The sequence below is a fragment of the Loxodonta africana genome, chromosome 1, assembly GCF_030014295.1.
Source record: "Loxodonta africana isolate mLoxAfr1 chromosome 1, mLoxAfr1.hap2, whole genome shotgun sequence".
In the NCBI taxonomy this organism is placed as follows: Eukaryota; Metazoa; Chordata; class Mammalia; order Proboscidea; family Elephantidae; genus Loxodonta; species Loxodonta africana.
In genome coordinates this window covers 86,359,129-86,383,481 of record NC_087342.1, presented here as the reverse complement: position 1 = coordinate 86,383,481, position 24,353 = coordinate 86,359,129, and the positions used below count along the sequence as shown (strand labels likewise).

The window sequence follows — 24,353 nt, the reverse complement described above, 5'->3', positions numbered from 1 at the left end:
CAGTAAAGATATAGAAGATCAAAATGCAAAATGCCACAATCAATCAACTTGACCTCATAGACATATATACAACACTCCACCCAACAGCAGCCAAGTGTACATTCTTTTCCAGTGCACATGGAACATCCTCCAAATAGACCATATTATAGGACACAAAACAAGTCTTAACAGAATCCAAACATCGAAACACTACAAAGCATCTTTTCTGCCTATAATGCCATAAAAGTAGAAATCAATAGCAGGAAAAGCAAGGGAAAAAAATCACATACATGGAAACTGAATAACACCTTGCTCAAAAACTACTAGGTTATAGAAGAAATCAAGGGTAGAATAAAGAAATTCACAGAATCAAATAAGAATGAAAACACACCTTACTAGAGCCTTTGGGACATGACAAAAGCAGTGCTTGGAGGTCAATTTATGGCAATAAATGAATACATCTAAAAAGAAGAAAGGGCAAAAATCAAAACATTAATACTACAACTTAAACAAATAGAAAGAAAGCCGCAAAAGCCCTCGAGTACCAGAAGAAAAGAAATGATAAAGTTTACACCAGAAATAAATGAAATAGAGAATAGAAAAACAATTGAGTTAACCAGACCAAAAGTTGGTTCTTTGAAAATATCAACAAAATCCACAAACCGCTGGCCAAACCGAAAAAAGAAAAAAGGAAGCAAATAACCTGAATAAGAAATGAGATGGGCAATGTCAAAACAGAGCCAAATGAAATAAAACGCATCATAACAGAATTCTATGGAAAATTGCACTCCAATAAATTTGAAAACCTAGAGGAAATGGACAAATTTCTGAAAGCACACAACCTATCTACACTAACACAAACCAATCTAGAAAAACTAAATAAACCCATAACAAAAGAATAGATTGAAGTGGTAATTTGAAAAAAAAAAAAAAAAAAAGCCCTAGCCCAGACGGCTTCACTGGAGAATTCCACCAAATCTTCAGAAAAGATTTAACACCAATACTATTAAAGGTATTTCACTGCATAGAAAAAGACTGAACACTCCCAAACTCATTCTCTGAAGCCAGCATATCCCTGAAACCAAAACCAGGTAAAGACACCACAAAAAAGAAAACTACAGACCTATACTCCTCGTGAATTTAGACGCAAAAATCCTCAACAAAATTCTGGCCAATAAATTCAACAGCATACAAAAAAATTATTCATTATGACCAAGTGGGATTTACACCAGCTATGAAGGGATGGTTCAACATTAGAAAAATCAATGTAATCCATCACAAAAATAAAACAAGAGGTAAGAAACACATGATGTTATCAATTGATGCAGAAAAGGCACTTGACAAAGTCCAACACCCATTCATGATAAAAAAAACTCTCAGCAAAACAGGAATAGAAGGGAAATTCTTCAACATAATAAAGGACATTTATTCAAAGCCAAAGGCCAAGATCATTCTACGCAGAGAGAGACTGAAAGCATTCCCCTTGAGAACAGAAATCAGACAAGGATGCCCTTTATCACCATTCTTGGTCAACATTGTGCTGGAGGTTCTAGCCAGAGCAATAAGGCAAGAAAAAGAAATAAAGGGCATCCGAATTGGTAAGAAGGAAGTAAAACTATTCCTATTTGCAGATGATATGATATTTTACACAGGAATCCCCAAAGAATTCACAAGACAACTACTGGAACTCACAACTACTAGAACTAGTAGAAGATTTCAGCAAAGTATCAAGATACAAGAAAAACATACAAAAATCAGTTGGATTCCTCTACACCATCAAAAAGAATCTCGAAAAGGAAATCACCAAATCAATACTAATTACAATAGCCCCCAAGCATCACTTAGGAACAAATCTAACATAAAAGACCTATACAAAGAAAATTATAAAACACTACTTCAAGAAACCAAAAGTGACCTTTATAAATGGAAAAACATACCATGCTCACGAATACATAGATTTAATATTGTGAAAATGTCAATTCCACCTAAAAAAAAAAAAAAAACCCATTGCCGTCGAGTCGATTCCGACTCATAGCGACCCTATAGGACAGAGTAGAACTGCTCCACCTAAAGCAGTCTACAGATATAATGCAATTCCTATCCAAATACCAAAAACATTCTTTAAAGAGATGAAGAAACAAATCACCAACTTCATGTGGAAAGAGAAGAGACCCCAGATAAGTAAAGCATTACTGAAGAAGAAGAACAAAGTAGGAGGCCTCACGCTACCTGATTTTAGAACCTACTATACCACCACAGTAGTCGAAACAGCCTGGTATTGGTACAAAAACAGAGGCATAAACCAATGAGAACCAGACGTATGAGCAGCTGGTATTTGACAAAGGCCCAAAGTCCATTAAATGGGGAAAAGTCAATCCATTTAACAAATGTAGCTGGCATAATTGAATATCCATCTGTAAAATATTGAAACTTGACCCATACCTCACGTCATACACAAAGACTAACTCAAAATTGATCAAAGACCTAAATATAAAATCTAAAACAATAAAGATCATGGAATAAAAAATAGGGACAATGTTAGGAGCCCTAACACACAGCTTAAATAGTATACAAAACATAACTAACAATGCGTAAACACCAGAAGAGAAACTAGATAACTGGGAGCTTCTAAAAACCAAACACTTATGCTCATCAAAAGACTTCACCAAAAGAGTAAAAAGAGATCTTACAGATTGGGGGAGGAAAATAATTCGCTACAAATACATCCCATAAGGGTCTAATTTCTAAAATCCACAAGATACTGCAACACCTCAACAACAAAAAGACAAATAATCTAATTAAAGAATAGGCAAAGGAAGGATATGAACAGACACTTCACCAAAGAAGACATTCAGGAGACTAAGAGACCCATGAGTAAATGCTTACAATCATTAGCCATTACAAAAATGCAAATCAAAACTACAATGAGATACTATCTCTTCCCAATAAGGCTCACTAATCCAAAAAACACAAAATAACAAATGTTGGAAAGGTTGTGAAGAAATTGGAACTCTTATGCACTGCTGGTGGGAATGCAAAATGGCACAACCACTTTGGAAAATGATGTGGTATTTCCTTAAAAAGCTAGAAATAGAAATACTGTATGATCTAGCAATCCCATTCCTAGGAACATACCCAGGAGAAATAAGATCTGTACACAAATAGACATATGCACACCCATGATCACTGCAGCACTATTCACAACAGCAAAAAGAAGGAAACAACCTAAATCCCCATCAACAGATGAATGGATAAACAAATTATGGTGCAAACACACAATGGAATACTATGCAACCATAAACAACAATGATGAATCCATGAAACATCTCACAACATGAATGAATCTGGAGGGCATTATGCTGAGTAAAATTAGTCATTAAAGGACAAATACTGTATGAGACCACTATTGTAAGAACTCAAGAAAAGGTTTAAACACAAGAAAACAAAAAAGCATTCTTTGATGGTTATGAGGCGGGAGAAGGGAAATCACGAACTAGATAGTAGGCAAGGATCAACTTCAGTGAAGGGAAGGACAACACACAATATAGGGGAAGTCAGCACAAATGGACCAAAGCAAAAGCTAAGACATCTCCTGGACACATCCAAATACTCTGAGGGACAGGGTAGCTGGGGCTGGAGCCTGGGGACCATAGTTTCGGGGGACAACCGGGTCAATTGGTATAACAAAGCTCATTAACAAAATGTTCTACATTCCACTTTGGTGAGTGAAATCTGGGGTCTTAAAAGCTAGCAAGTGGCCACCTAAGATACATCAATTGGTCCCATCCCACTTGGAGCAAAGGAGAATGAAGAATGCCAAAGACACAAGGAAAATATTAGCCCAAAGGACTAACAGATCACATGAACCAGAAATTCCACCAGCCTGAAACCAGAAGAACTAGATGGTGCCCGGCTACCTGTGGACAATGAAGGAGAAAAATGTAGAACAGGACTCAAATTCACGTAAAAAGACCACACTTAATGGTCTGACAGAGACTTGAAGAACTCCCGAAACTATTGCCCCCAGACACACCATTAACCCAGAACTGAAATATTCCTGAAGACCATTCTTCAGACAAAGATTAGACAGGACTACAAAACAACAAAAAAAAATACATGTGAGGAATGTGCTTCTTAGTTCAATCAGATATCGGAGGCCAAATAGGCAGCTCCTGTCCAAAAGCAGGATGAGAAGGTAGGAAAAGACAGGAACTGGTCGAAAGGGTACAGGGAACGGTGCGGGGGGTGTGGGGCGTGGATTGCACTGTCCATGTTGTGGTGATTGCAACTAATATCACAAAACAAATGTGTATTAATTTTTGAATGAGAAATTAACTTGAGCAGTAAACTTTCACCTAAAGCACAATTAAAAAAAAAAAAAATGAAGACAAAAAAAAAAGAGGTAGTAGTAACAGAAAGTATAAAAAGTGAGGGCAAAGGAAGCAAGACAAAAATCTATGGAAATCAGATAATAGAACTCAAAGTTCATTGAGTTCAGGAGAAAATAATTCTGTACCTCTCAGTAGTACCTAATGGTGTCACAGTATTAAAATACAGTATAATAATACATTTTTATAATGATCATTACCAGATTAAACTACACAGCTTACTGTTTATAAAGCAGGGAGTTATACAACGCTTGACAGTAAAGCTTAAGACGTATGGAAAATTCTAAAAATCACTTGCTGGCAGCAGAAAACTAAAACATTACTAAGAACTATTATTAAATAAACCCCAGAAAAACTCAGTACCGTTGAGTCAATTCTGAATCATAATGACCCTAAAGGACAGAGTAGAACTGCCGCCATAGAGTTTCCAAGGACTGCCTGGTGGATTCAATCTGCTGACCCTTTGGTTAGAGCCATAGCACTTAACCACTATGCCACCAGGGTTTCCAGAACTATTATTAGTCACTGTTAATACATAGCAATTCATTCTGTCTCTAGGTCGTATAAGGATAAAGAGAAAAATGCTAATTTTAAGTACTTAAAGCTTAAAGAAATATTTTTATATGATAAAAAGATAAATAAAAATGAAAGGTATGGTTATATTTGACCATCTTGAAAATAGTCTCATAATATACTGATGCTTTTACAGGGTTGCTTTGAGTCGGAATCAACTCAGTGTCAACAGGTTTTTTTTTTTTTAAGTGCTGAGTGAGATATATCTGGAACCCATCTTGAAGTACTGTGCTGGTCCTATGCTGTATTATGTTAGATCTTGTTTTGCATGATAAATTAATAAATAAAAAAAAAAGACTATGTAGATCAATATATTCAGTTCCTTGATCTCATCTTTGTTGCTCAATAAAAGCTACTATGATATTTTCAAAAAGAGAGAGAGAGATGCTCTTTTTTTGTTGCTCTGGACATTTTCAGGATCTTTTCTACCCTCTTTCTAAAATTTCATTTGATGTATTCTTAGTGTGGCCGTATAATCATTAACTATATTAAGAATTTGTATACTTTTGTCTGTAACTGTAATATTTTTTTTGAGTTATTTTGAACTATTTCCTCTCTCCATTTCTTTGAAACTTATAAGGTTTTTGGAATTTTATTTTTGTAATTCTTCTCTCCTGTTCACAAACACTTTTCTACTTCATATTATCCTCTAGAAGTATGACTTTTATCACCCAGTTCATCTATTGATTTGTTATTTCCAAAATCACATTTGTAATTTCCAACAGCTATTTCTTTTCTCTGATTGGATATAACTTTGTTATTTCATAATTTCAAAATATTTGCTATAATTATGTGAAAGCATTTATATATTCGCGAGTTTATAGTTGACTTAAGAAGTTTTTAATTTGCATGCAATCAAAACTTCCATTAATGCATCAATTTTCTTTGTGGTTTTTCATCTGGGGTCATGTTTAGAGAATCCTTCACTTCACAACTGTAAAAATTTCTTGTATATTTTCATCTACACACAGGCAATGAGGAGAGAGGAATCTGAGAGTCAAGGAAAATAAAATTGTTTGAATTTTGGAGAAAGGGGAGCAATAGGTAAATAGGTAAAGAATTCTGAAATGATGCAATTCTACTTGTTCCATAATTGTGAAAACATATCTGAAAGACCTACAGGGCATTTGACATATGTGGAAGCAATAAGCAATTTCCCAGGAATAAGTAAAGACCTATTTCTCCCTAAGATTAAAGAAAACAATAACACCAAGAGTCTCAATGAACTACAAGCAAGGATTGGTACTGGTGATGGGCACTTTTGAACATTTGTAATCTTGATGTGATAAATCATGTTTTGGTTAATGTCTGTAAACTCTAGTTGTTAAATATCTATTAAGAAAACTTTTGGGAGGTGGAGCAAGATGGCAGAATAGACAGACGCTTCAGTGAGCCCTCTTACAACAAAGACTAGAAAAAACAAATGAAACGAGTATATTTATGACAGCTACAAGCCCTGAATATCAAAGGCAAGCTTAGAAAATGAACTGAGGGGTGGGGGAGGAAGAGATGGTTCAGAAGCAGAGAGTTAACAGACCTGAAGCACAGGGAGCCCTCAGGCAACCTTCCCAGAACAGCGGTGTCAGGCTGGTACTAGCGTTTGGCCACAGTTTCCTCAGGGGGAAGCAGGCAGCCACACAGCCTACCCACACCAGAGAATAAAGGCACCCTCAGCAAAAGCTAAGTACTTGCATAAATATTACCTTGTCCCCTGCTCCCAAGCCAGATTCAGGGGCTGATTTCCCTGGGCCTGAAATAGGCCTTGTTGAGTGCCTAGAGCCATCTTTCTGGCCTTGGAGAAGGAAAAAATTTGCAACTGGGGGAAAAGATAATTTGCCAGCTCCACTAACCAGGGGAGCTCAGAACAGAAGCTTCTCCTGTCCAGGCATAAATGGTATGTGGACTTTGAGTACTTTTCCCCTCTGCGTGGACCTGTGTGGGCCTATTTCAGGAGAATAGGCCCTTGTTGGCAGACTACAATCATTTCAGCTGTGTGACAAAGGCAGGGGGTGTTTGATGTCTGACATTGCTTTGCCCATTAAACAGGGTCCTACCTACCCACATCAGGGGTCTACGGACTGATGGCTCCACTCAGGTCACCCAGCCACCTGTGACACAGGCCCAAGGATATCTGGTACCTCCCAGGCCTTACAACCAAAAACATTGGGTGCCCGTGGTCTGTAGGCAGAACCCACCTGCCTGTATGCTCTAGGAAACATGGACACACTTTCCTCAGAGACACATGGGGGACGATTCTCAGCCCTCTGCCTTGTTCGGAACGTGATCCCCTACTGCAAACAGATACCGATACCTACACCAATCACCTGTGTCCCTCTAAGACTGTAGGACAGAGCCTGTACCACACACTTGATGAGCAGCTACCTGGACACCTGGGCTGAATTCATAAAAGAAAAGTGAAGGGACTCCTAGACTGATATATAACAGCTCCAGCCATCGGGTGACAGGACATCAGTGCTCCAAAGGCGAAAATAAACAATCTAGCTCACTCAAGCAACCCATTTGGGCATATCAAAATGAAACAAAGCAAGAAACTATGACCCAGCAAGCAAATATAAAATAAACTAATAAAATAACTTATAGATGGATCAGAGACAACAGTCATTATCAGCTCTAGATGAAAGTGCCTTCCTGAAATTACCAGAGGCAGAATACAAAAGATTAACATACAGAACCTTTCAAGACATCAGGAAGGGAATGAGGCAATTTGCAGAACAAGCCAAGGAACGCACAGATAAAGCAATTGAAGAAATTAAAAAGATTATCCAGGAGCATAATGAAAAATTTCATAAGCTGGAAAAATCCATAGACAGCAATCAGAAATTCAGAGGATTAACAATAAAATTACAGAAGTAGACAACTCAATAGAAAGTCAGAGGAGCAGATTTGAGCAAGTGGAATGCAGAATTTCTGAACTTGAAGATAAAGCAACTGGCACTAATATATTTGAAGAAAAATCAGATAAAAGAATTTAAAAAAATGAAGAAACCTTAAGAATCCTGTGGGACTCTATCAAGAGCAATAACCTACGAGTGATTAGAGTACCAGGCCAGGGAGGGATAAGAGAAAATACAGAGAAAATTGTTGAAGATTTGATGGCAGAAAACTTCCCAGATACCGTGTAGGATGAGAAGACACCTATCCAAGATGCTCATCGAACTCAACATAAGGTAGATGTTAAAAGAAAGTCAGCAAGACATAATAAAGCTTCCCAAAACCAACAATAACAACAGAATTTCAGGAGCAGCTAGGGATAAACGAAAAGTCACCTACAAAGGAGAACCAATAAGAATAAGCTTGGGCTACTCAGCAGAAACCATGCAGGCAAGAAGGCAATGGGATGATTTATATGAAAAACTGAAGGAAAAAAATTGCCAGCCAAGAATCATATATCCAGCAAAACTGTCTCTCAAATATGAAGGTGAAATTGGGACATTTCCAGAAAAACAGAAGTTTAGGAAGTTCGTAAAAACAAACCAAAACTACAGGAAATACTAAAGGGAGCTCTTTGGTTAGAAAATCAATAATATCAAGTATCAACGCAAGACTAGAACACTGGGCGGAGCGCTCAGAAGTCAACCCAGACAGAAAAAAAAAAAAAAATCAAGATTGGAAAAAAAAAAAGCTCAAAACAGGGTAACAGCGATATTAATATGTAAAAGAAGGCAATACTAAAACACTAAAGAGGGACTAAGAAATGTAGTCATAGATCTTCCATATGGAGAGGAAGACAAGGCAATATGAAGAAATAAAAGTTAGGCTTTAATTTAGAAAAATAGGGGTAAATAATAAGGTAACCACAGAGGAGACAAACTATCCTACACATTAAAATAAAATACAAGAAAAAAATAGAGACTCAGCAGAAACAAAATTAACAAAAATGAATATAAGGAAAGGACAACATATAAAGATAAACTACTCAGCACAAAAAATTAAGTGGGAAAAGAAACTGTCAACAACACACAAAAAAAGACATCAAAATGATAGCACTAAATTCATACCTATCCATAATTATACTCAATGTAAAAGGACTAAATCCACCAATAGACAGAGAGTGGCAGAATGGATTAAAAAATAGGATCCGTTTATATGCTGCCTACAAGAGACACACCTTAGACTTGGAGACAAAAACAAACTAAAATTCAATGGATGAAAAAAATATATCAAGCAAAAAACAATCAGAAAAGAGAAGGAGTGACAATATTAATTTTTGACAAAATAGATTTTAAACTTAAATCCATCATAAAGGACACTATATAACAATTAAAGGGACAATATACCAAGAAGATATAACCACATTAAATATTTATGCACCCAATGACAGGGCTGCAGGATATATTAAAAAAAAAACTCAAACGGCATTGAAAAGCAAGATAGACAGCGCCACAATAATAGTAGAAGACTTCAACACAACGCTTTCAGTGAAGGACAGGACATCCACAAAGAAGCTCAATAAAGACACAGAAGATCTAAATGCCACAATAAATCAACTTGACCTCATAGACATATACAGAACACTCAACCCAACAGCAGCCAAGTATACTTTCTTTTCTAGTGCACATGGAACATTCTCTAGAATAGACCACATGTTAGGTGATAAAGCAAGCCTCAGCAGAATCCAAAACATTGAAATATTACAAAGCATCTTCTCTGACCATAAGGCCATAAAAGTAGAAATCAATAACAGAAAAAGCAGAGAAATAAAATCAAACACTTGGAAACTGAACAACATCCTACTCAAAAAAGACTGGAGTGTAGAAGACATTAAGGATGGAATAAAGAAATTCATATAATCCAATGAGAATGAAAACACTTCCTATCAGAACCTTTGGGACACAGCAAAAGCAGTTCTCAAAGGTCAATTTATATCAATAAATCCACACATGTAAAAAGAAGAAAGGGCCAAAATCAAAGAATTATCCCTACGACTTGAAAAAAATAGGAAGAGAGCAACAAAAGAAACCCACAGGCACCAGAAGAAAACAAATAATAAAAATTAGAGCAGAACTAAATGAAAACAGAAAAACAATTGAAAGAATTAACAAGACCAAAAGCTGGTTCTTTAAAAAAATCAATTGATAAACCATTGGTCAAACTGACAAAAAAAAAAAAAAGGATACGAAGCAAATAACCCAAATAAGAAATGAGATGGGTAATATCACAACAGATCCAACTGAAATTAAAAGAATCATACCAGATTACTATGAAAAACCATACTCTAACAAATTTGAAAACCTAGAAAAAAATGGATGAATTCCTAGAAACACACTATCTACCTAAACTAACAGAGGTACAACAACTAAATAGACACAAAATGAAAGAAGAGATTGAAAAGGTAATCAAAAAAACTCTCAACAAAAAAAAAGCCCTGGCCCGGAAGGCTTCACTGCAGAGTTCTACCAAACTTTCAGAGAAGGGTTAACATCACTACTACTAAAGGTATTTCAGAGCATAGAAAAGGACAGAATACTTCCAAACTCATTCTATGAAGCCACCATATCCCTGATACCAAAACCAGGTAAAAAGACACCACAAAAAATGAAAATTACAGACCTATATCCCTCATGAACTTAGATGCAAAAATCTTCAACAAAATTCTAGCCAATACAATTCAACAGCATACCAAAAAAATAATTCACCATGACCAAGTGGGATTCATACCAGTATGCAGAGATGATTCAACATTAGAAAACAATTAATGTAATCCATCATATAAATAGAACAAAAGACAAGAATCACATGATTTTATGAATTAATGCAGAAAAGGCATTTGACAAAGTTCAATACCCATTCATGATAAAAACTCTCAGCAAAATAGGAATAAAAGGAAAATTCCTCAACACCGTAAAGCCAGTAGCCAACATCATCCTAAATGGAGAGAGCCCGAAAGCATTTCCCTTGAGATCCAGAACCAGGCAAGGATGCCCTTTATCACCACTCTTATTCAACACTGTGCTGGAGGTCCTAGCCAGTGCAATTAGGCTGGATAAAGAAATAAAGGGCATCCAGATTGGCAAGGAAGAAGTAAAAGTATCTCTATTTGCAGATGACATGATCTTATACACAGAAAACCCTAAGGAATCCTCAAGAAACCTACTGAAACTAATAGAAGAGTTCAGTAGAGTATCAGGATGCAAGATAAACATACAAAAATCAGTGGGATTTCTCTACATCAACGAAAAGAACATCGAAAAGGAAACCACAAAATCAATACCATTTACAGTACCCCCAAGAAGATAAAATACTTAGGAATAAATCTTACCAGAAATGTAAAAGGCTTATACAAAGAAAACTACAAAACACTTCTGCAGGAAACCAAAAGAGACCTACGTAAGTGGAAAAACATTCCTTGCTCATGGAAAGGAAGAATTAACATTACAAAAATGTCTGTTCTACCAAAAGCAATCTACAGAGTTAATGCAATTCCCATCCAAATTCCAACGGCATTTTTAAATGAGATGGAGAAGCATATCACCAACTTCATATGGAAGGGAAAGAGGCCCCAAATAAGTAAAGTATTACTGAAAAAGAAGAACAAAGTGGGAGGCCTCATTCTACCTGATTTTAGAACCTATTATACCTCTGCAGTAGTCAAAACAGCCTGGTACTGGTACAACAATAGGTACATAGACCAATGGAACAGAATTGAGAATCCAGACATAAATCCATCCACATATGAGCAGCTGATATTTGACAAAATGCCCCAAAGCAGTGAAATGGGGAAAAGGCAGTGTTTTTAACAAATGGTGCTGACATAACTGGATATCCACCTGCAAAAAAATGAAACAAGACCCATACCTCACACCATGCACAAAAACGAGCTCAAAATGCATCAAAGACCTGAATATAAAATCTAAAAGGATAAAGATCATGGAAGAAAAACTAGGGACAAAGGTAGGAGCCTAATACATGGCATAAACAGTATACAAAACATTACTAACAATGCAGAAGAAAAACCAGGTAACTGGGGAAAAAAAAAACCTAAAAATCAAACTGCTATGCTCAATCAAAGACTTCACCAAAACAATAAAAAGATTACCTACAGACTGGGAAAAAGTTTTTAGCTATGACATTTCTGATCAGCACCTGATCTCTAAAATCTACATGATACTGCAAAAACTCAACTACAAAAAGAGAAATAATCCAATTAAAAAATGGGTAAAAGATATAAACAGACACTTCACTAAAGAAGACATTCAGGTAGCTAACAGATACAGGAGGAAATGCTCACAATCATTAGCCATTAGAGAAATGCAAATCAAAACTACAATGAGATTCCATCTCACTCCAACAAGGCTGGCATTAATCCAAAAAAATAATAATAATAATTGTTGGAAAGGTTTTGGAGAGATTGGAACACTTATACACTGCTGGTGGGAAAGTAAAACGGTACAATCACTTTGGAAATCTATCTGGCACTTCCTTGAAAAGCTAGAAATAGCACTACCATAGGATCCAGCAATCCCACTCCTTGGAATATACCCTAGAGTAATAAGAGACTTTACATGAACAGAAATATGCATACGCATGTTCACTGCAGCACTGTTTACAATAGCAAAAAGGTGGAAACAACCAAGGTGCCCATCAACGGATGAATGGATAAATAAATTATGGTATATTCACACAATGGAATACTACACATCGATAAAGAACAGTGATGAATATGTGAAACATTTCATAACATGGAGGAATCTGGAAGGCATTATGCTAAGTGAAATTAGTCAGTTACCAAAAGACAAATATTGTCTAAGACCACTATTATAAGAACTCAAGAAATAGTTTAAACAGAGAAGAAAATATTCTTTGACGGTTATGGGTCGGGGGAGGGAGGCAGGGTAGGAGGGGGTATTCACTAATTAGATAGTAGATAAGAACTAATTTAGGTGATGGGAAAGACAGCACACAATACAAGAGATGTCAGCACAACGGGACTAAACCAAAAGCAAAGAAGTTTCCTGGATAAACTGAATGCTTCGAAGGCCAGTGTAGCAGGGGCAGGGGTTTGGGGACCGTGGTTTCAGGGGACATCTAAGTCAATTAGCATAATAAAATCTCTGAAGAGAACATTTTGCACCCCACTTTGGAGAGTGGTGTCTGGGGTCTTAAATGCTAGCAAGCAGCCATCTAAGATGCATCAATTGGTCTCGACCCACATGGACCAAAGGAGAATGAAGGCCACCAAGGACACAAGGTAATTATGAGCCCAAGAGACAGAAAGGGCCACATAAACCAGAGACTACATCAACCTGAGACCAGAAGAACTAGATGGTGCCCAGCTACAACGGATGACTGCCCTGACAGGGAACACAACAGAGAACCCCCAAGGGAACATGACAGCAGTGGGATGCAGACCCTAAATCCTCATAAAAAGACCAGATTTAATGGTCTGACTGAGACTAGAAGGATCCCAGTGGTCATGGCCCCCAGACCTTTTGTTGGCCCAGGAGAGGAACCATTCCCAAAGCCAACTCTTCAGACAGGGATTGGACTGGACTATGGGATGGCGAGGGATGCTGGTGAGGAGTGAGCTTCTTGGATCAGGTGGACACTTGAGGCTGTGTTGGCATCTTCTGCCTGGAGGGGAGATGAGAGGGCGGAGGGGGTTAGAAGCTGGTGAAATTGACACGAAAAAAGAGAGTGGAGGAAGGAAGCGGGCTGTGGCATTAGGGGAAGAGCAATTGGGAGTACGTGGCAAGGCGTATGTAAGTTTTTGTGTGAGAGACCTAACCTGATTTGTAAACTTTCATTTAAAGCACATTAAAAATTTTTTAAAAAAGAAAACTCTTATGGGCCCTCTTTATTCTAAGAATATGTCTATTTTAAACCCACATAGACAAATCCATGGTTTTAAACATGAATTTTAATATATTTCAATCTATACATCACACAGAATATTTGAGGGAGAAACTAAAAATTCAGAACACTCTCAGTAAGTACTGTCAAATATAATAGCTACAAGCTAGGTGTACCTATTTAAATTAATAAAGCAAAATTAAAATTCAACTGCTCAGTTGCACTAGCCACATTTCAAGTGCCTGATAGCCACACATGGCTAGTGGCTACTGTGTTGGACAGCACAGATACATATTTCCTTCATCACAGAAAGTTCTGTAGACAGCACTGCTCTTGCTGGTTTATGAACCTCAAGTCAGAAGCCTTGCAGTTTTTGCTAGGTGCAGCTGAGTCAGTTCTGACTCATAGCAACTGTTATGGATTGAACTGTGTCCCCAAAAAATATTTGTCAATTTGCCTAGGTCATGATTCCCTTGTATGATTGTCTACCGTTTTATCTTCCCTTGTATGATTGTCTACCATTTTATCTTCTGATGTGATTTCCCTACGTGTTGTAAATCCTATCACTATGCTGTAATAAAGTGGATTAGTGGCAGTTATACTGATGAGGTCTACAAGATTAGAGAGTGTCTTAAGCCAATCTCTTTTGAGATATAAAAGAGAAGAGAGCCTAGAGACATGGGGACCTCATACCACCAAGAAAGCAGCACTGGGAGCAGAGAGTGTTCTTTGGACCTGAGGTTCCTGTGCTGAGATACTCCCAGACTAAGGGAAGACTGATGAATCACAAGGATCTTCCTTCAGAGCCTACAGAGAAATAAAGCCTTCCCCTGGACCTGGCATGCTGAATTTGGGCTTTTAGCCAACTGGACTATCAGGGGAAAAACTTCTCTTTGTTGAAGCCATCCACTTGTGGTATTTCTGTTATAGTGGCACTAGATGACTAAGACACCGACCCTATATACAACAGAACAAAATACCGCCTGTTGTGTTTGAGCCCATTGTTGCAGCTACTGTATCAATCCATCTAGTTGAGGGTCTTCCTCTCTTTTGCTTACCCTCTACTTTGCCAAGCATGATGTCCTTCTCCAGGGACTGGTCCCTCCTGATAACATGTCCAAAGTACACGAGATGAAGTCTCGCCATCCTCCTTCCTAATGAGCGTTCCATTTGTACTTCTTCCAATACAGATTTGCTCGTCCTTCAGGTCTATGTTCTTGGTCTATGTACAGGTTCTGAATGAGCATAATTAAGTGTTCTCGAGTTCCCATTCTTCACAACGTTATCCATAATTTGTTATGATCCACACCGTAGAATGTATTTGCATAGTCATAAAACACAGATAAACATCTTCCTGGTATTCTATGCTTTCAACCAAGATCCATCTGACATCAGCAATGATATTCCTTGTTCCATGTCATCTTCTGAATCCGGCTTGAATTCTTCTGATGTATTGCTGCAACTGCTTTTGAATAATCTTAATATTAATGATATTGTTTGATAATTTCTGCATTCTGTTGGATCACCTTTCTTTGGGATGTGTACAAACACAGATCTTTTCTAGCTGATTGGCCGGGTAGCTATCTTCCAAATTTCTTGGCATAGACAAGTGAGCACTTCCAGAGCTGCATCCATTTGTTGAAACATACCAATTGGTATTTCATCAGTTCCTGGAGCCTTGTTTTTTGCCAATGCCTTCAGTGCAGCTTGGACATCTTCCTTCAATACTCTTGGTTCTTGATCATATATTACTTCCTGAAATAGTTGAACATTGGCCAATTCTTTTCTGTACAGTGACTCTGTGTTCTGTCCATCTTCTTTTGATGCATCCTGCATCATTCAATATTTTGCCCATAGAATCCTTCAAAATTGCAATTTGAAGCTTGAAATTTTTCTTCAATTCTTTCAGCTTGAGAAATGCGAAGTGTGTTCTAGACTTTTGGTTTTCTAACTCCAGGTCTTTGCACATTTCAATACTTTGTCTCATAGAGCTGCCCTTTGAAATCTTCTGTTTCAGCAATTTCACTTCATCATTTCTTCCATTCATTTTAGCTACTCTATGTTCAAGAGCAAATTTCAGAGTCTCTTCTGACATCCATTTTGGACTTTTCTTTCTTTCCTGTCTTTTTAATGACTTTTTGCTTTCTTCATGTATGATGTCCTCAATGGTCTTTGGCCATTAGTGTTCAGTGAATTTGAGATGGTCTCTAAATTCAGGTGGGATATACTCAAGGTCATATTTTGGCTCTTGTAGACTTGTTCTAATTTTCTTCAGCTTCAACTTAAACTTGTGTATGATCAATAGATTGTCTGTTCTGCAGTCGATCCCTGGCCTTGCTCTGACTGATGATATTAAGCTTTTCCATACATTCTTTCCACAGACATAGTCAACTTGATTCTTGTGTTTTCCATTTGGTGAGGTCCACGTGTACAGTCCCCACAAAATGTTGTTGAAAAAAGGTATTTTCCATGAAGAAGTTGTTGACCTTTCAAAATTCTGTCCTGTGATCTCTGACGTGGTTTCTACCACCAACACTATTTTTTCCAGCTACCAATACTTCTTTATTTCCAACTTTCACATTCCAATCCCCAATAATTGTCAATGCATCTTGGTTGCATGTTTAATCAATTTCAGACCCCAGAAGATGGTAAAAACCTTCAGTTTCTTCATCTTTCACATTAGTGGTTGGTACATAAATTTCAATAATAGTCATAATTAAGTGGGCTTCCTTGTAGGAATATGCATATTATCCTATCACTGACAGCATTGTACTTCAGGAGAGATTTTTGAAATGTTGTTTTTGAGGATGAACATAATGCCATCCCTGTTCACTTTGTCACTCCCGGTATAGCAGACAATATGATTATCTGGTTCAAAATGGCCAGTACCAATCCATTTCAGCTCACTAATGCCTAGAATACTGATCTTTGTGTGTTCCATTTCATTTTTGATGGCTTCCAATTTTCCTAGATTCATACTTCATACATTCTATGTTCCAATTATTAATGGATGTTTGCAGCTGTTTCTTTTCATTTTGATTCATGCCACATCAGCAAACAAAAGCCCTGGAAGCTTGACTCCATCAATGTCATTAAGATTGATTCTACTTTGAGGAGGCAATTCTTCTCCAGTTGTATTTCAAGTGTCTTCCAACCCGAAGGGCTCATCTTTCAGAACTATATCAAACAATTTTCCTTTGCTATGGATTTCACTACCCATTTTTTTCAGAAGTAGGATACCAAGTCCTTTTTTCTAGTCTGTCTTAGTCTGGAAGCACCACTGAATCCTTTCCATCAATGGTGACCCTGCTGATATTTGAAATACCAGTGGCAATGTATCCAGTATCACAGCAACACTCAAGCCACCACAGAACAACAAACTGACAGACGCATGGTGGTCTAGACCTATAACTAGGCTTAAGTCCCAGCGAGCTCCCAAAGGTAAAGTACAAAGGAGGACACAGGATTGAAGACCCAGGAGGAGGTACACTACACTCCAAAAGAACAGCTTGACTTTTCTAATACATACAAGCAAAAACTTGGGGAATATGTGTGGAAATGGTTATTAAGGGTGTGGGACAATGGTGCAATGAAGATAAAGATGGATTAGTCTGAGTTTATTGATATAGGCCCACATTCAATGTTGCAGCTTGAGAGTTTGAAAAGAATCTAATAATTTATTTGGTTGGGTAACTGAAGCGTGGATTATACAGTGGTCTACACTAAATCAAGCTGAAGTACTAGACCTGCCTTCATATAATATAGAAGAAGGTATCCAAATGCTTATGGAAATTAGCATGTTAGAGTGGATCTACCAGATTAGACTCACAGATCCACACATGGACAGCCCAGAGGACACATCTTTTACAGCAATGGTAAGGAATGAATTTGCGAAGGGAGCCCCAGCATCCTTAAAGACTGCTGTGATGGCTATTTTATATAAATCAGATATGACAGTGGGAACCACCCTAACTGAATGAAGACACCTAACTACAAGGGGGCTGATTAGACCCCATGGTATTTGAGACCAAGTGGCGGAACTCAGTGGACAAAGACAAGGTGAGTGTGGTTAACATAATGGACAGTGGAGTCTAAGCACTAATCAGAATAATCTGACTCATATGGGCTGATAGTGTTAGCTACTTAGTCATGGTGTCCCTAGGAGGGAAATACATAGGAAATCTACTAAATATTTACTTGATCTGTACAAGTGGAAGATTTCTAGGTCAAGTGACCAGCAGTCTAACTCATAGCACTTAAATAGAGAGTCATGGCCCCTCAATCAATTCCCAGACTTGAGCGAGATTAAAGACTCACAACACCTTAAATGAAGGGGAGGCCACATCCCTTGAGGAACGACCCCACTACGCTACCAAAAATTTATACTGTGAATCTTTCTCGCAGTCCTCCCTAAAGGGATCTATGGCCTTTTACAAGAGTGACAGTTCACTGGGGAAAAAGAAATAATCAGACATTTTGGAGATTACTGGATACTGGTTCTGAAATGACACGAAATTCAAGGGACCCAAAAAGTCACTGTTGCCTACCAGTCAGAGTGGGGGCATATGGAGGTTAGGTTACTGATGGAGTCTTAGCTTTTGTCCATCTCACAGTAGGCCTAGTGGGTCCCTAAACCCATCCTGTAGTGATTTCCTCAGTTCCAAAATGCATAATTGAATAGATATACTCAGTAACTGGCAGAACACCCATATTGGGTCCCTGACAAGTGGAGTATGGGCTATTATGGTAGGGAAAGCCTTAGAACTACCCCTACCTAGGAAAATAGTAAATCCAAAGCAATACCACATTTCTGGAGGTATTGCAGAGATTATTGCCACCATCAAGGATTTGAAGAATGCAAGAGTGGTGATTCCTACCAGATCCCCATTTAGCCTGTGCAAAAAACAAATGGATCTTGAAGAATGACAACGGATTATTAAAAACTTAACCAGGTGGTGACTACAAGTGTGGCTGTTGTTTCAGATATAGTTTCATTGAGAAAATTAATACATCTCCTAGAACCTGGTATGCAGGTAGTGATCTCACTAATGACTTTTTCTCCATACCTGTTTCAAACAAGAAGCAGTTTGCCTCCAGCTGGCAAAGACAGCAATACACATTCTGTGCCCTACCTGAGGGATATACCAACTCTCCAGACCTGTGTCATAACTGAGCCTGCAGGGACCTTGATCACTTTTCCCCTCCACAAGATGTCACACTGATCCATTACATTGATGATGTTATGCTGACTGGACAACATAAGGAAGAAATGTCAATGACTGTGGACCTATTGGAAGAACATTTGCACACTAGAGGGTAGAAAATTAATCCCACAAAAATTCAGGTGACTTCCACCTTGGTGGAAACTCTGGTGGTGTAGTGGTTAAGAGCCACAGCTGCTAACAAAAAGGTTGGCAGTTTGAATACACCAGGCACTCCTTGGAAACCCTATGGGGCAGTTCTACTCTGCCCTATAGAGTCACTATGAGTTGGAATCTGCTTAATGGCAGTGGAGTTTCCACCTCAGTGAAATTTCTAGGGGTCCAGTGGTGTGGGCCATGTCAAGATAGTCCTTAAAAAGTGAAGGAGAAGTTATTGCCTCTGGCCCCTCCAACAATTAAAAAGGATGCGCAACACATAGTGGGCCTCTGGATTTTGGAGGCAACATATCCGTCATTTGTGTGTGCTACTTCAGCCTATTTATCAAGTGACTTGAAAAACTGCTAGTTTTGAGTGGGGCAGAACAAGAGAAGGCTCTGGAACAGGTTCAGGCTACCATTCCAGTGACTCTGCCACTTTGGCCATGTGATCTGACTGATCCAATGGTGCTTGAAGGGTCAGTGGCGATAGAGATGCTGTTTGGAGTCTTTGGCAAGCCCTTATTAGTGAATCACAGTGCAGACCCTGAAGGTTTTGGAGCAATGCCCTGCCATCCTCCACTGATAACTACTCTCCTTTGAGAAACAGCTTTTGACTTATTACTGGGCCTTAGTAGAGACTGAACACTTAACCATGAGCCATCAAGTCACCATGCAGCCTGAGCTGCCCATCATGAATTAGGTGTTGCCAGACCCACAGAGCCATGAAGTTGGACATGCACAGCAGCACTCCATCATTAAATGGAAGTGGTATATACGAGATCAGGTCTTAACAGGACCTGAAGGCACAAGTAAGTTGCATGAGAATCTGGTTCAGATGTCCATGGTCTCCACCTCTGTCACTTTATCTTCCATCTCCCAGTCTACACCTATGGCCTCATGGGGAGTTCCTTATCATCAGTTGTCTGGTTTGCAGATGGTTTTACATGATATGCATGATATGGAAGTGGACAGTGGCAGCACTACAGCCCCTTTCTGGGACCTCCCTGAAGGACACTGTTGAAGAGAAATCTTCCCAATGGGCAGAACTTCAAGCAGTAAACCTAGTTGTTCACTTTGCTTGGAAGGAGAAATGGCCAGGTATGTGATTGTATATTGATTCATGGGCTGTGGCCAATCATTTGGCTGGATGGCCAGGGACTTGAAAAGAATAGAATTGGAAAATTGGAGATGAGAATGTATGGGGAAGAGATATGTGGATAGACCTCTCCAAATGGGCCGAGGAAGTGAAGATATTTGTGTCTCATGTGAATGCTCACCAAAGGGTGACCTCAGCAGAGGAAGATTTTAACATTCAAGTGGATAGGATGATGTCTTCTATGGAAATCAATCATCCTCTTTCCCCAACTACTCCTGTCATTGCCCAATGGGCTCATGAACTAAGTGGCCATGGTGGCAGGGATACAGGTTATTCATGGGATCAGCAACATGAACTTCCATGTAACAAGGCTGAGTTGGCTACAGCCACTGCTGAGTGCCCTATCTGCCAGCAGCAGAGACCAACACTGAGTCCCTGATATGGCATTATTCCTTGAGGTGATCAGCCAGCAACCTGGTGGCAGGTTGATCACATTGGACTGCTTCCATTATGAAAAGGGCAGCATTTTGTTCTTACTGTAATAGACACTTGCCTGGATATGGATTTGCCTTTCCTGTAAGCAATGTTTCTACTAAAACTACCATCTGTGGACTTACAGAATGCCTTATTCACCATCATGGTATCCCACATAGCCTCCCCTCAGATAAAGGGGCTCTCTTCACTGCAAATGAAGTGCAGCAATGAGCCTACACTCATGGAATTCACTAGTCTTACCATGTTTCCTCTCGTCCTGAAACAGCTGGCTTGATAGAAAAATGGAATGGCCTTTTAAAGACATAATTACAGCACCAGCTAGGAGGCAGTACCTTGCACTGTTTGGGCAATCTTCTCCAGGAGGCTATACATGCTCTAAACAAGTGTCCAATGTATGGTGTTTTTTCTCCCGTAGCCAGAATTCATGGGTGCAGGAATCAAGGGGTGGGAATGGAAGTGGCACCACTCACTATTACCCCTAGTGACCCATTTGCAAAATTTTTGCTTCCTGTTCCAGCAGCCCTATGCTCTGCAAATCTAGAGGTCTTAGTTCCAAAGGAAGGAATGTTCCCACCTGGAGACACATCACTGATTCCATGGAACTGGAAGTTAGGAATGCCAGCTGGCTACTTTGGGCCCCATAAGTCTCTGAATCAAAAGGCAAAAAGGGAGTTATCATACTGGCTGGTGTGATTGATCCTGATTACCAAGAGGAAATCAGATTGATATTACATAATAGAGGCAAAGAAGAGTATTTCTGGAATGCAAGAGATCCTTTAGGGCATCTCTTAGTACTACCATGCCCTGTGATAAATGACAATGGAAGACTACAGCAACCCAGTTCCAACATGACTACTAATTGCCCAGACCCTTCAAGAATACTAAGAACCACAACCAAGCAAAGAACCACAACCAGCTAAGGTGCTTGCTGAGGGCAAAGGGAATATGGAGTGGGTGGTAGAAGAAGGTAGTTCAAAATACCAGTTATGACCATGTGACCAGTTGCTGAAACAAGGACTGTAATTGTTATCGGTATTCCACCTTATATGAGTGCATTAAGCATTTTTGTTTTCTTGTAAAATATAAGATGGAAACTGGGCTAGTGCAATTCTGGTTGTATACATGTCATTTGTATCACGTTAGGGGCTAGTGAGACTTTATAATTATTCAGAGATTACTTATGGGTTAAGATGTATACAGGTGCCAGGTTGACAAGGGATGGAATATGATCACTAAGGTTGTGCGTCAACTAGGCTGGGTCATGATTCTCGGTGGTTTGGCAGTTACAATGTCGTTTGGCAGTCATATAATGATGTGATCACCTCCATGATGAGGTCTGATATAATGTGATTAGCTTTATGATGGGAACTGCTGTGAGTAGGCAATCAGTAGAAAGGAAATATCCTTGGGTGTGTGACCTGCATCCAATGAAGGTGCAATTTCTGGCAAGGCTCTCAGGCTTTTGCTCACTCTGGATCTTGCAGCTGGCTTCTGTTTGTCTGGCCTCTGATTCTGGGGACTTGAGCTAGCAGCTTGCCTACCAATCTTCGGATTCGTCAGCCCCCATGGTCTGGATCTTGGGTTCACCAGCGCCTGCAGCTATGCGCATCCAGAGAAGCCTCCAGTCTGACCCACAGACTTGGAACTTTGCAGCTTCTACAACCATGTGAGCCATTTCCTTGATACAAATCTCTCGTGAAAGAGAGAGAAATGCTTCACTGGTTTTGCTTCCCTAGAGAGCCCAGCCTAAGACATTTGTATATAAAGCACTTCTCCTACATTCCAAAGTATGATGTTTGTCTCAAGGAAAATAATTTGTGTGAGCTGAACTTGCCTTTTTTTAATGGAATATAATTTTTACTTGAAAGAAGGAATGACAGAAACTATTTTGGATATTTGACACTCTCTCAAAAATGAACAATTGGTAAGCTTGTCGTTTAAGGGAAACCAACTGACAGTATTGTTGGTAATGGTAAAATGTAATCTCTCAAGAGATTAGAATATTGGAAAACTTGTATCCACCACAAATATGACAGCTTTCCAAAATTTACAAACTTTTCAGCCGGAATGAGTGATAATATTAACAAAATGTGGCCTTTTGACATTTTGTAATGAAATGTGTCAACATGAGAAGACATGCATACTCAGTGAACTAACGGATGCCTTTAAAAAAAACTCTTGCCTTAGTACAAGATTCATTCAATGTGTAAAATGGACCTATGGGTTTTAATGAACAGAATATGAAATATTCAATAGTAGGTTTTCCAATTGTAGCTAACCTTTAAGAAACTACCACTTCCATAGCTTTAGTGAAGTATCAAAGATGAACAGTCACAATTACTTGGAAAGGTATTAATAATGCTCCTCCCTTTTCCAACTTCATATTTGTGCGACACTGGATTTTTCTGTATATACCTCAACAAAGCAATAGATTGACCAAAACCAAACCCACTGCTGTCCAGTTGATTCTGACTCATAGCGATCCTATAGGACAGAGTGGAACTGCCCCATAGAGTTTCCAAGGAGCACTTGGTGCATTTGAACTGCCAATCTTTTGGTTAGCAGCCTTAGCACTTAATCACTAAGGCACCAGGGATTCCAACAGATTGGAGCTGATATGAAAAACCAGAAGCCTTCTATTGACACATTAAAAACAGCCACGCAAAAATGTAAAATGACCCACTCTTCTCTTCTCATTACGTTGTTTTATTTTGAAAAATATTTTTCATGAAACTATATTATGTCCGTTAATGTTTAATGGGTTATTGTCATTCTAATGTAATTTAATATTTTTAATTTCTCATATGGTTAATATCGACAGACATAACGCACATAAACAAAATCACTTTGGGTTCTTCACTAATTTGTAAGAGCGAATAGGAATTCTAAGGAGCCCTAGTGGCACAATGGTTGAGCTCCTGGCTGCTAATCCAAAGGTCAGTGGTTGGAACCCACCTGCTGCTCCACAAGAGAGAAGGCCTGGCGATCTGCTCCTCAGCCTAGGAAACCCTATGGGGCAGTTCTATTGTCATGTAGGGCCTCTATGAATCCACGCCAGAGCACGCAAGGACAATAACATAGAGATTCTGAAACTAAAAAGGACCTCTGACTTAAGCAGGCCCCGGCCCAGGACTCAAGGACACAGTGTAGCAAAGGCTCAGAGCAGGAGGACCGGGGTCAGGGCAGTCCCAGTACCTGAACTTGCCTTTGAGGCCCGGATGGCGGCGTCAGGGGTGGAGAGGCCTAGCATTGTGGTTTCTCAGTCTCCCAGTTTTACTTTTCCCTCTCACAACCTGTGTTAGTTCCTTCACCTGGACACACATGAAGCGGCCCCAGTCCTCACTCCAACTGGGTCTCCGATTTCTGGAGAAGTCAATCACCGCGTTTTCCCATAATCGGGGTGTTCGCTCCATCTGGCCAGGATGCAGATTCTCCCTAGACCCCAGTAGTCAGGTCATGGCACCCCGGACCCTCCTCCTGCTGCTCTCAGGGACCCTGGCCCAGACCCGGGGGCGGAAGGGGGGCGGTGAGTGCGAGGTCCAGAGGGAAACGAGCTCTGCGGAGGCAGGAGCGAGGGGACCGTCAGGCGGGGAAGCAGGAACCTCTGAGAAGCCGCGTTCTCCTGCCCCATCCCCGTCCTGACTGCCCTCC

At 39.3% G+C, this 24,353-nt stretch overlaps 1 pseudogene; it reads left to right on the top strand.

The window, feature by feature from the left end:
• The first annotated feature begins 24,158 nt into the window (after window positions 1-24,158).
• The window catches only part of LOC104847135 (class I histocompatibility antigen, Gogo-OKO alpha chain-like), a 49,745-nt pseudogene continuing 49,550 nt past the window's right edge, over window positions 24,159-24,353 (top strand).